A 14,447-nucleotide genomic window follows, 5' to 3' on the forward strand; every position below is an offset into this window, starting at 1 on the left:
GTTTAAAAAAAAAATAATCTGAAAAGCAATGTATAAGTGGCCGCCCAGATGCGGAGGTTAGGGATGGGCAGAACGAGGCTTTGTGAAACAACGAAACGTTCGAAGCAATTGCGCCGGAATGTGTCGAGGTTTCGAAACAATCCGACACACATAACTCCATGGTGACATCTAGTGGCCAGTTTTGCTAACATTACATTTTGACCGTGAAGCACAACTGCTTCAGACGAAGAATATAAATAGCCAACATGGAACGCAAGATTGGATGTTTTGTTATTTCAGTTTCATAGTACATTATCCTTTGGAATATGCTGGAGAGGAAAATGCTACAATGGTTTTAAAATGTAGGCTATGCTTATGGCCCAGGGGTTTTTTTTTGGAACATGTTGTAGGGAAATAAAGGATACATGTGAAGCAGGTTAGACTAATCAGGTACAACATGGGAAAAATAAACAACACATTTTTTGTATGTCAACATACATTTTTATTATAACAGTTGTTCTGCCGTCTTGGCATTTAATCTGTTTCTTGTTTTTGAATAAACCTCCCCAGCCTTGGAAAAAATTCTTTCACAAGGCACACTTGTTGCTGGCATGCACAAATATTTTTTTGCCATCACAGTTAGGTTTGGATAAACCACTCTCCTCTCCTGCCAGTATTTCAAAGGGTCAGCTGTTCTTGAAATAAAGGCATCAGTCATATTTTTTTTTTTACTTCTGCTACTATCTAAATATTAACGTCACTAGACTATATCTATCTAAACTATCGCTCACTGTCTGTCTAGCCTGTCAATTAATCTATATCACTAACCTATCAATCACAAGTGCACTATAAATCGCTATATCTTTATATGACTCTATGTCGCTATATCTCTCAAAATCTCTCTCCTCACAAAAAACCCACAAAGATAGGATGTGTTTGAATGACTTTTAAGCATTCTGGGACTTTGTAATTTAGATCAAACAGGTGTTTAGGCTACTCGGGTAATTGGCTCGCGCAGCAAGTGTGCCACCTGTCCAAACCAAATTGAAACACCACGAAGCCTCACTAAGCCATGGTCACGTGACATGGGCGTTTTGAACCACACTTCGAAACACTGTTCGAAACACTTGCGTTTCGGAAGCTCGACACTGTTTCGAAACGTCAGCTTCGAGCGTCACATCCCTAGCGGAGGTGGGTTCGGAGCTGCGGGATGTCCCCCGCTCTGGAGCCACACCCGGTCTGCATAAGCTGCCTGGCCGTCAACCATACCCTGGCAGCGTTGGCGGTCGGCGAGTCCTGCCCGCACTTCGAGAGGTTGGGGCTGAAAGCTGTCATATACCGGGCACGCGTGCTTGAGGAAAGCTCCCAGCTTGCCCCTGGAGATGCGCTTGCGCTCCCGGAGCGGCTGCTGTTTGAGCAGGGAGAGGCAACTTTGCCCGGGACGGCTGCAGGGTCCCCGGTCGGCATTTTTGCTGAGACCTCCGCAGGCAGCTCTCTCGAGTCCGACGACGATGACAGGGTGTCCCTCGTCACCTCAGAGAGCTGCTCGCTGGAGCAGCAGGAGCCGGTCAAGAACACAGGATGATGCTCCACCGGAGTCTGCCCCCCTCTCCCGGGAGGTGGCCACCGTTCTTGAGCACGCCACAAAGTTGCTCGCCATTCAGTGGCCGGAGCGCCAGGGCTCCTTAATAGACGTTTTTTTTATGAGCACCGGCCAGAACAGAGGTACCCCCAGCCTTCCCGACTTCCTGGCGGAGGTTCAGAAATCTTGGGGAAAGCCATATTCGGCCCGGTCCCCGGTGCAGGGCTTCGGCCCTTTCTTTGCCCTGGATGGGGCGGGGGACCAGTGGCTGGCTCACCTCCCTGAGGTGGGGGAGACACTGGCAGCGTACCTCTGCCCCCAGGGAGCATCAGCCCGAGGACCGCCGGTACTGCCATCCAAACCCTGTCGGGTTACGGCTGGCCAGGCATCCAAGGCATATGCCTGTGTGGGGCAGGCTTGCCGGGCCCTCAACACAGCGGCGGTTCTCCAAGTGTACACCGGGGAGAGTATGAGGTTGGCCGCCGAGGAGGATGAGACTTCGGCTTTGCCATTTGGTGGTGCTGGTCACCTGTGGCTCACACTGTTGCAGCTGCCGGACAGGGAGAAGGTTCCGCTGCTTGATGCACCGCTGACCCCCTTGGGGTTGTTCGGCTCGATGGTGTTTTATGCCCCCAAGGTCATCATCCAGGCAGTGCTGCCACCGCTGACTTAAAGGCACCTAATCCTAAACCTAACCCCAACCCTAACCTTAACACATGCCTAACCCTAGTGCCTTCCAGGCAGCGCTGCCTTGAAGACAATGTTGGGGGCATAAAATACCAAGAAACTTGTTCGGGCCAACCATGGCCAACATGAGGGAGCGCTTTGAGGCAGCGCAAAAGAGCCTGGAGGCGCTGAAGAGCTTTCTGCCTTGGCGAGAGGGGATGTCCCGCCCCACTGCGCAGGTGGCAACAATGGCGTGCGCCACACCCGCACAGACAGCAACAACAACAGCAGCAGCAGCAGAGACTGCCTGGACAACAGAGGGGCATCTTCCCGCCACGGCAGGACGGACAGCCAAGGCAAGGCTGGAAACGGAGCGCAAGTCAATCTTTTTGCTTCACGCAAGACAACGCACTGCCCGAAGTGGTTTGCACTGACGGAGAGTAATGCTCCGCTGAGAGTAGACGCTCTAGCCCACGAATGGCCAAAAAGTCTGTTATATGTGTTTCCCCCGAAGGCCTTGATACTGGCGGTCTTAGAGAGGGTGAGGAGAGGCAGGCACGAGACTATCCTGATAGCCCCTCTTTGGCCGGATCAGATGTGGTTTCCGGAGCTAATGGCTCTACTGCATGGCGAGCCGTGGAAACTCCCAGCCCGCAAAGACCTGTTGTCCCAGGCGGGCATGGCGATTTAGCATCCGGCGCCGGAGAGATGGCAGCTGGCGGCTTGGCCCCTGAGAGGCTGAGGCTACTAAGCGTGGGGTTGCCACTCTCAGTGGTGAAAACATATACCATACAGAGTGCCAGAGCCTTGTCAACCCGCTCGCTATATTCCCTAATGTGGAAAGGGTTTGCGGACTGCACTCCATGCACACATGGAGAGCACTCCATGCTTTTACATGTCCGATCTTTTTGACCTAGGGCGAGCCCCGAACACGCTAAAAGTTTACTTGGCAGCCATATCAGCTTGTCATGTGGGCTGGGCGGGGATGTCGCCTGGGGCTCCCCCCCTCGCGTCGCGATTTCTCAGGTGCACGGTGCATCAGACCTCCACGCTCGGTCACAGTTCCACCTTGGGACCTGGCCTTGGTGCTGAGGGCTCTGGCGGGTGCACCGTTTGAGCCTTTACCACGGACCGAGCTGAAATGGCTGTCCTATAAGACGGCGCTGACCTCGGTGAAGCGGGTAGGTGACCTCACCGCATTATCAGTTAACCCAGCCTGCATGCAGTTTGCGGTGGATGAGTTGTTCTCCACCCAGTGGTCCTTTTATCAGCCCAAGATTCTGTCCTCCTCGACGAGTTCGAGGGTTATTGAGCTGCCTGCTTTTTGCCCAGAGGCCCAGCGGGTAGAGCCATGGCTTTGTAGCCTGTCCGGTCAGGGCTCTGAGAGTCTACACAGAAAGGACGAGCGCTGTTTGTCTGTTTTGGTGCACAAGCGCTAGGGAAACCCCTCTCTCCCATTGGATCGTGGAGGCTATAGCAGCGGCTTATGAGGTGACAGGAGCCGGACAGCCGGGCGCCCTAAGGGCACACTACACTAGAGGGGTGGCGGCATCCTGAGCTGCCTGGAAGGGGGCCGCGCTCGAGGATATATGTAGGTCTGCCAGCTGGAGGACGGGTGACACATTTGCGCGTTACTACAGCCTCTGTGCGTCTGTGGCTTGTTCAGTGTTGTCAATGGCATGTGATCGTAGCACGGTTGCATAGCCTCGAAAGCACGGCGCAAAGGGGAACCCGGCCGGACTCCAGAGAAAGCTCCGGCCGGACGTGGCTATCCTCGACCCGCTACGGCTATCGCGGCAGGTGATATCGAGCCAAGGCTGGCCCAAGGAGGCTCGCTGTGGCACTTACACGGTCAGGACCGGAGTTGGCCCCCTGTCTTACACGCACATAGGGTGTGTTGAGTAGGGACAGGTGGACTGGGGCTGTGTTTTATCGTTTTTCACCGACAGCCCCCGAGCGCAGTTAGCGTCTCGTGGGAGGCTGTTTATTTATCTACAATAAATTGACCAGGGCGGTACATGATAAGCGCCCTGTTCGAGACGGCCCGCCGCGCGTGTATTCTCTACTCGGGAACAGCTCTGCTCTGACAGCCTAGACGGGTAAGGTAAAAGTGTGTTTTCCCATTGGTTAACGCCGAGTAGTTCGACTGAAAGAGAACGTAAAGGTTATGAACATAACCACAGTTCTCTGAAGGAGAACATGAGGCATTAACCCTTCTATCCGTCTAGTCTTGGAGCGTGTGACTTGTGTTTATGTCGCTTCAGAATGGCTAGAGTGATTGTTGTTGGCCGTGGCGGCTTATTATAGCCGAGCCATTTCGCGCAAACAGAACCTTAGCAGGACCTGTAAGAGGACTTCAGTGCGATCACGTGTTCGTGGAATGTATTCCCATTGGTTAACGCCTTGTGTTCTCTTTCAGAGAACCGTGGTTATGTTCATAACCTTTACCAGAGTCCGTTTACGGAGAGCCGGATCACTCCCTATTAACTCCATTGTACCTGCAATCTGTTGTACTTCCGCTAGGGGCAATCACGAATAAGTGCAAAAACAATGGGGGTCTATGGAGCTAGACGGCTAAATGTGTCTCTTTCACCTGGTTGTCATTGTTGTCAAAGATTTGATTGTGGTTTCTGCAAGCTCAATATGGATTATAGGTCTAAAGTTGAATGAACGAGTACTTACGTCCTTTCAATTTCTTACAGGTTGGGTCGTTGTTGCCCACAACACACTAGCTTTCTGCTAATGAATGACGTCATTGATGCATTTGAAAGGCTTTTTAGATCAAATAAGTGACTTAAAAAATATAATACTCAGCGGTCTGTATTTTCTCTGCCCCCTCTTTCGCATTCGATTGTAGCAGGTAGACCTTCTCTGCCTGCTATTTCCCCATAGCACCTGGAAGTGCTAATGAAGGGGGCGGGGCATAGGCATTTGAGCAATCTGGCGCCAGTGGAGTGCTACTTAAGAAGGGCAGTAGCCAGTAGCAATGTAGACTCCACTGGTGTAGCCCCTGCCTGCTACCGTCGGGTATGCTGTCTCCCCATAGACATTTGTGGTTTTATGTAATGTATATTGTGGTGTGTTCTTTGTTTAATCTTCTGTGTTCTGTTCTTTTAGGCAGCAGTCATGCTGATGGGGAACATGGGTCGTGCTGCTGTCTTGTCTTGTCTTGGTTTTGCTTTGGTTATTTTGTTTGGTTTTTGTGTTGCCTGTCTTGTCCTTCTGTTTGTAACTTTCATCTTTATTTAGTAGGGAGGTGGCTCTGAGGGGGGTCTAGTTTAAGCACGTGTGATGTTTTTGGTGTATTCCTTGTAGCTTTACTGTGTACCTTTGCTGTGTAACAGGTGAACCTTTCTTTATGCTTGCATGGTATTGGTCTGAATTTCCATAGTTGCCACCCTCAGATCTCCACTTCCCTACCTTTGTCTTAATAAATATTGTTTTCCTGTAATTCATGTCCACTGTGTAGTTACGAACCTCAAAGCAGTACAATCTCTTAAAGATTCCCTGATGCACTAGGCCTCAGGGTGGCGTAGTCAGGCTACTGTGATTGGCCCCTTTGGCCCTTCCTAGGTACCACCCTGTTACACAACATTCAAATTTCTGGGCAAAAAATTATATCCAGAGAAAAGTGGATTTGAGGGGTACAGCTCCATAGACCTCCATTCATTCTGCACTTATTCGTGAGCGCCCTCATGTGGAACCAGAAAAGGAACTGCAACCAGTTCAGAAACCGGAAGTTTCCCGAGAGTGGCGGTTCTGGTTCTCCCCAGAGAATGTCTAATAAGGGGAGAACCTTCACTCTCGGAACTCTTCCGGTGTGGTACTGCATTTAGGGGCGCTCGCGGGCGAGTCCAGAATGAATGGAGGTCTATAAAGCTGTACCCCTCAAAATCCACTTTTCTCGGGATATCATTTTTTTTCAAGTAATTTGAATATTGTATTCAAAAGGGGAGACAAAGACAATACACTTGGTTGAGTATTATATTTTTTAAAGTCACTTAATTGTTCTAAAAAGCCTTTCAGATTGGGAGACAAGCTCTTGCAGATGGGTGTGGACGCACACCTGGTAACCTGGATTACAGACTGAAGAACTGTCTCTCTGACACTGTGATCAGCAGCACCGGAGTGCCACAGGGAACTGTGCTCTCTCTCCAGTCCTGTTCACCCTGTACACATCTGACTTCTGCTACAACACAGAGTCATGCCACATGCAAAAGTTTTCTGATGATACTGCAATTGTGGGGTGTATCAGGAACGGGCAGGAGGAGGAGTCCAGAAGCCTGGTGGAGGACTTTGTGCAATGGTGCAAACTCAATCATCTTCAACTCAACACTTCAAAGACCAAGGAGATGGTGGTGGATTTCCGCAGGTCTAAGCCCACTCTGCTACCAGTCCACATTGATGGGGTCAATGTGGAGGTTGTTGGCACCTACAAGTATCTGGGTCTCCACCTGGACAATAAACTGGACTGGTCAGCCAACACTGACGCACTCTACAAGAAAGGGCAGAGTAGGCTGTACTTCCTGAGGAGGCTGCGGTCCTTCAATGTGTGCAGTAAGCTCCTCAGGATGTTCTACCAGTCTGTTGTTGCCAGCGTCCTCTTCTATGCAATAGTATGTTGGGGAGGAAGCACAAGGAAGAAGGATGCGGGGCGAATTGACAGGCTGGTAAGGAAAGCTGGCTCTGTAGTGGGAGCTGAACTGAGTGCATCACTTCACTATCTGACAAAAGGACCCTGAACAAACTGATCAACATCTTGGACAATGTGTGTCACCCACTCCACAGCACTATTGTTAAGCAGAAGAGCCTGATTAGCTGGAGACTTCGCTCACTGCCTTGCACAACAGACAGACTGAGAAAGTCATTTGTCCCCAGGGCCATTGAACTGTTCAATGCTTCACTTAAGGGAAGAGGAGAGATAGACTACGCAGAGAAGTCTGTCTGCCTCTTCACCCCCTCCATGTTTGGATATTGTCTGTCCACTAGCCACTTTTACAACTGTCTTTCTGCCTCACTGTTTGCGGCAGAAAAAGCACATTAGCACAGATGCATAACCCCTCCCTCCATGCCACAGCCGAACTGTGGTGACACTTATACTTTTTCTTAAAATAGTTAAATATATAGATATATAGACTTTACTTTACTTTATTTCTGCATTGTTGCACTGTTGGACTTACTCATTTGCACTATCACCATTGCACTATCACCATGACACTCATTCACACAGAGCACCTTACCTTACCTTACTATGCACGGAGAATCACAGGCTCAGTCCCTGCCTCAGTCATTGCAAGCGCCTCTGATTGATTAATCACCACTATGTGGATACTGTTTTTAGAATTGATTTAGATTAAGTGTTAGTATAATTTGCTAACATCGAGGGTAAAAAGGGCCATTTGCTTACATCGAGGGTAAAAAGGTTAGGTAGCCTAAATCAGAACTGTGGATGATAAGGGTAGGCTATGTCTTCCTTTATAGTGATGAGTTTGATAGCCTAAACAAACCTAATATTTTCTGATATTACCTATTTCTAAAAATGGTCAAAGCCATCTGGTAAAATATAAATGTATCCTGTAACTTCCAAGTTGGACTGCGAAGTTTGCAAATGTCATTCATTTAGAACTTAACTCTACGAAGAATTGTTTCTCAACTGTTTTGCCTTGCCGCCAGGTGATGGCGCAACATTACTATGAAATGATGGTGACGGTGATTTCCCTTTTCTCCTTTTATATTATTATTATTTTATTATTATTCGTATAGCCTATATTGTTTTATTGCTCTCTTTTTATTTTCTGAGAAGTTTAAAGATTTGAAAAATATTTTCTACATTGGTCCGCCACCAGCTGTGTTCAGTGTTCAGAGAATTTTGAAAGAATTTTTTCTTGTGTTTAGAGTATTGTATGTCTTTGTCTTTATGTCAGATTTTTGTTTTTTTCAAGAATGTCACTCATTTCCCAATGATAAGAACTTTTGGAGGTCACAATGAGGAAATGATATCTGGTTAGCACACGGTTCCGAGCGTTCAGCTGGTGTAGGAATTTTTAAGCACAACTTTAAAGAGTGTACTAGAGACTAAATCTGATTCTTCAGGTCACTTTATCAGTCTGATAATAACTATTGATAGCCTGACCATAATTATAACCACTAATCTCGAGAAAACCAAACTCTTTAGATGTGATAATCTCTGAACGGCAAACCAAATACCCTTTTGCGTCATTAAGTGGGGACTTCAATATAGCCCCAAATAACACCCTAGAGAGATGCCCCCCCGCCAGGCAGTTTGCATCACCCAACAGAGCATTGAACCGTTTTATGGACAAATTTGGTCTTGTTGATGCATGGAGGAATCTGTTTCCAAATGACAAACAATATACTTGGTCTAATAAGGATTGCTCTCAACAATCAAGGATTGATTACTGGTTGCTTTCCAAATGTCTAACGAACAATAACATATCAATCGATTTCAGTAACGCTCCACTAACAGATCACAGAGTAATAAGATTGTCAATATCTTTGTCTGGATGTCATCCTGCAGGCCCCAAAGGAACATTTTGGTAACTGAATAACTCTCATCTAAACCACACTCAAGTCAAAGACAAGAGTTAAGGAATGCAGAAGCTCAAAAGGCTTTTAGGAGGAATTGGGAACTATTAAAATATGAACTTGGGATATTTTTCAGAAAGTTTGGTGCTGATTTAGCAAAGCAAAAAAGAGCCTTTGAAGATTATATTTTCAGTCAACTGGCTTCTCTCTCACAAAGGGAGCCCTTGTCTAATTCTAGGAGATGTAAATACATTAAATTTCAAGGCAAACTTGATGAGCTATAAAGAAAGAGCTAAAGGATACATACGATCTAGAGTGAGATGGCTGGAAGAAGGGGAACAAAATTCGGCCTACTTTTTTAGACTGGAAAAAAATAAAGCCCTTCTCACCACAATAGATATGCTTAAACTAGAAGATAAGATAATTAATAGCCCTAAAGATATCTCTTTTACCACAGTTTCAGGAATCTATATACCTCCAGATACTGTGAAGAGATAACAAACTCCCATTAACTCAATTAACAAGTTATTTCTGCAGAGGATAGGGATGTTTTTGATTATCTAATCTCCCATGTTGAAGTCTCAAAAGCAATAGGGAATTTAAAGAATAACAAAAGTCCAGGTTTTCTGACGAAAGTGTTTATAAAAAGTTTTGAAAATGAAGCTCTTCCAACAACCATGACTCAAGGTGTTATCACCCTGATCCCAAAACCAAAGAAAGGCACCCTATCACACTCCTGAATAATGATTATAAAGTGTTGGCAACAATATTTGCTAATAGACTGAAGTTCTGGATGTCATAGATGAATCACAGTCTGGATTCATGAGAAAACGCCATTGCAAACAATATTAGACTAGTATTAGACTTATTAGATTACAGTGATATTATTAATGACAATGGTTTCATTCTATTTCTGGACTTACTGTATATAAAGCTTTTGACTCAGTTGAACATGAATTCATATTGAAAGCCCTCATCAAACTTGGTTTTGGACACCAGTTTTTGTAAAACTATTAGAACCCTTTACAATAACAGTAGCTCAAACATATTGAAGTATGGCACATCTCAAAGTTTTAATGTATCTCGTAGAATTAAGCAACACTGTAACAAGATTCTGTGATTTTCACAGCATCACTGCTGTTTTTGAGGAAAATGTGTACTGTATTTGTGAATACAGTATGTTGCTGTAGTTTCGCTATGAATTATGGTCAAAAATGGTCAAACTACAGTAATAAAAATTTGCTGCGAATCATAACACAGTAATAAATCTGACTCCTCCCTCACTTGTCAGCTTTTTGAAAATTTTGAAAAAACATGGCGGAAAATCAGTTGGGGTTTTCTGTGTTCTTTTTGCACATAAATACAAAGTTAAGCTCCCAGATAGCAAGGTGACATTGATATTATGTTGATTTTCCATCCAAATCATCATTTTGAAAAGATATTGAAAAGTCATGGATTTATGGTTTACTGGGAAATTTTGACGTGGTGATTGAAACGTGCACCGCGCGACGACGTTTGAACTGTCCGCTGGGGAGATCATTTTTGAGCAACAGTTCAGTCAGTCAGACCAAAGGTGTTCAGCACTCTGTCAAGTTCGCAGCTCCACCTTAATGGTAAGCAAGCATTTATTTATGTAACGTTAATGTTTCATTGTGAAATTGTACTACATTAAATTCGGGCATGTGTACAGTCTATGTACGTTGTACTGTCTAACTTACAAACTCATCCATGCTAAGTCATCAACTAAGTAAGTAAGGTTAGGCTAGCTATCATAGTTGCTGTGAAGGTGGCATTAACGTTAATGTTTTATGTTACGTTAACGTTTTGGCAGTCTCATTTATATTAGGCCTAGCTGCTACCTTAGTTCTCAGTAAGTTACAGTTTATTATATTCATATAATTTATATAAAACATTCGCTAGTAGTGCTAGGCCTAGTATGTTACTGTCACAATGTTAGGCTGAAGATGATGTGCTGCTGGTTAACGTTAACGTGGAGGTTTAGCTGCTACCAGCTAACTTATGTAACGTTAACTCATCGTAATCAGTACATATATCTATGTGTTGCTGCAAGCAAACATCATCAATGAGCTCACCCAGCTGGCTAACGTTAGCAGCTAAATATACCTTGCGAAACTGAGTTATGCTAACACCATCTTCAGCCTGGCATTTTGACAGTAAACTCAAAAAACATACAGTATATATATAAATGATTATTCTAAAGTTTCACTTGTAAGTAGCCTTCAGTTTCAGTTGAAAATTGTTATCTAACACTGTTTATCTTTTTTTCTTCTATTTCTGCTAGGTGCTGCTTCACTCTGCTACTGGTGGTGGATCAGGCTGACTGCAACCGTTGGTCTAACGTTAGGATGCAGAACACGAGAATTTCTAAACGGAAAAAAGTGAATAAATGTATCGTAACTCCCCCTATTTCCACCGGTCCCGTATTTCCACCGTCTTGCGTGTATGTGTCACTTAATATCCATTTCTATACAAACCAAGCCAGCGGACTCCTACAGAAACGCAACCACGCACAACATAGGTGTATCTAAATTAGCTTTGTAACAAAATGATATTTTACCGCGGACTGAGGAGCTGTAAACAGTGTTGTAAGGCTGCGCGGTACACAACCGCTTGGAGCTCCAGTGGAATTTTAATTTCACGACGAGAATTCTCGGTCTAACCGCCCATGTGCCGTTGAAACGGTGTAAATAGGCGACCCATCAGGCCAGCACTATAACTCCTCGAAATGGTAAACAAAATCGATATTTCAGGCAGTAAATGCTCCCGCTAAGAACCAAACCAGATATTGTTAAAATCTACACAACTATGGCTACTGAAAAATGTAAGGTTCATTTAGTAAATGTTATTTTGAAGTGTTAAAAAACATCGTTGTTTTAGAATTTCTGAACAAAAGTGGTGATAATTGGGGGTGTTACGATACTTGCTTTTCAAACTGATAACAAGTTGTCAATGGTTATTTATGCAAGTTTGTGTAGCCTAAACCATACCTAGGCCTAGTCAAATGTATCCTGGCTGTAGATAAAGCAGGATATGAATTTCCCAAAATTACTGTATATAATATTACAGCACTGGTATTACTACTGTACTAAGTTACAGTATGATCCATAAGTACTGTGATTAAAAATACGGTAGACAATTCAATACTGTATACATTACAGCACTGGTAGTACTACTGTAGTTTGCATTTACAGTATCAGGCATAGGTACTGTGATTTCATATACAGTAGGTGTACTGTAGAGTATAATACAGCAACTTGCTGGTTATTTGCTGCCAGCAAGTTGCTGTAAATTTTACGTTAAACTTTTTACAGTGAAGGCTGCCCTATCTCACCATATTTACTTTAATAGCCTCTCAACTCCTAGCTCTTCATATTTCAAATAGTGCTTTACAAGGAATCTCAGTCGCCGGTAGACAAATTATTATTAGTCAACTGGCTGATGACACCACTCTCTTTCTTAAAGACGCCTCCCAAGTTCCCACTCTCGTAGATGTCATCAAAACTTTCTCTGAAGCTTCTGGTATCCACCTGAATATAAAAAATGTGAGCGTCTGTTCATAAAAGAGTGCTCTGTGCTCTCTATTTATAACATCCCTGTGAGAGATCAAGTTACAGATAGATAGATAGATAGATACCTTATTGATCCCCAATAAAGTATTAGTAATAGAGCATTATTCAACATTCACATTGTTACTGTTCCTTACATTATCCCTTTCTGGAATAGTGTTACAGAGAATATACCATGGAGAAAAAGTTGGTCATTGCCTTTCAAGTGATGTATGTGCACACTCACATGATGGCATCGATGTCACACAGTCCTGAGCTACTCTGCTTTCTGCAATATTTCTATGGAGAGTGTGACAGGTCCATCTATTTTGGAACTGTCCTCATACAGCTACTTTTTGGACTAATGTTCAAAGATTCATACACACTGGTATTTCTTTCTGTTTTAAGGATGCCTTCTTTGGTATGTTTGATTATGAAAAAGAATATGAAGATAAATACTTAATTATAAACCTATCTTGCTTGCAAAGTTTCATATACATAAATGCAAGTTCAGTGGTGGTAAACCTTATTTCCCTGCCTTCTTGATCGACTTGAACAATTATATGGACTCTATAAGACTCTCCAAAAATGCTAAGGCACAAACAACTGTTCTTCTATATGGGACTTTTTACTCTATGACAAATGTCTGATTTAAAAAATCCTTTGGCCCTACCTTTGTATGTTTGATGTTATTCTGTATGTATGCACCCCTGTTTTGTATGTCTCTGAATTATTGTTAATAAATATAGTAAAAAAAAAATATCTGTAATGCTGTCATGATGCCCGAAACTTCTCTCTTTAGTCCATTGATCTGTTAACTTAGCTCGCTCTCGCATCTCAAGCATGCAATGACCATACACATCATGTTGTTTTCCGGGCGAAATTATGTCCTTTTTTCTCCCAGTAGCTGGCCAGTGTCATGTAATGTTGACCTTGGTATAGATTAGCAAAATCTAGCTGTCAAAAAGTAAATGCCATAAGCTAGTGACCTAAGACTTCTCTGTCATGCATGTCCATAGACTGTAAAAAATGTCACAGCACAATTAATGTTTTCCAGAGCAAACGTAGAGTTAGTGGAGAGGTTAAGCTCATATTTAATGAGAAGTATTGGGCATTTTATGACTAAAGCATGACATTTTGTTTAGTGTTTCTACACACCTTAAAGTTTATTTTCAGACGTGGAGCCACTTCAGATCTGACCTCTGGGGCTAGATATTTGCTGTATAATATACACATCTTTGAGGAGTAAAATATTTTTAAAAGTCATTCCAGAATTCTACTGTGAAGATCTAGAACTTACATTAACTGCCATTCAAACTGGTTGCTTGAGTTCATCATGACAGTATCAAATGGAACCTTTAACTGGCAACATTCTAATCACATACAAATGTCATTTATTTTTTCACCTTTAGGCCTATAGTTTGGCAAACTAAATAAAGTGATTTTTCTGATCAATAACTATATAAAAAAAATATTTGTAAGTTAAAATGGCAAATAATAAAAAAAATGTCAGGTTACCTATAGTAAGACATAGTAGTAATAGCACATGAGGCAGTACTATTGCACATTTTATTAATGTATTAACCACTGTTCCTTCATTAATATTGGAAATTTGCCTAATTTATGACAGATGTAGATCTGCATTTGGTGAGAGCAGTACAAGTGGTGCGCAAAGAGATTTTTGATTCTAAGCAGGTCCCTGATCCTGAGCAAAACCTTTCTGATTGGGGCTGGGTTATGGTTATGGTATTTAGCAGACGCTTTTGTCCAAAGCGACATACACATAACAACAATACAAAGTAACAGTAAACAATTTAAGACTACATTAAGGAAAATAGCAAAAATAAACAACAATGTCAATTCAATCAATAGCCTTATAAAAATAAATAAATACAAACCATAACGCATAAGAAAGGTTTAATAAACTAAGTGCATGTTAACAGATATGCCTTTAGACCCCTCTTGAAAGACCCAAAACCATAACAGGAACAGAGAGCACATATTCCACCAACGAGGAACCACTGAGGAAAAGAGTCTTGAATTTGACCTAGTGTTTATGGCTGGTCGACACAACAGATGCTCATCAGAAGAGTAAATTTGATTTGAAA

The sequence above is a fragment of the Alosa alosa genome, chromosome 16, assembly GCF_017589495.1.
Source record: "Alosa alosa isolate M-15738 ecotype Scorff River chromosome 16, AALO_Geno_1.1, whole genome shotgun sequence".
Lineage (NCBI taxonomy): Eukaryota > Metazoa > Chordata > Actinopteri > Clupeiformes > Clupeidae > Alosa > Alosa alosa.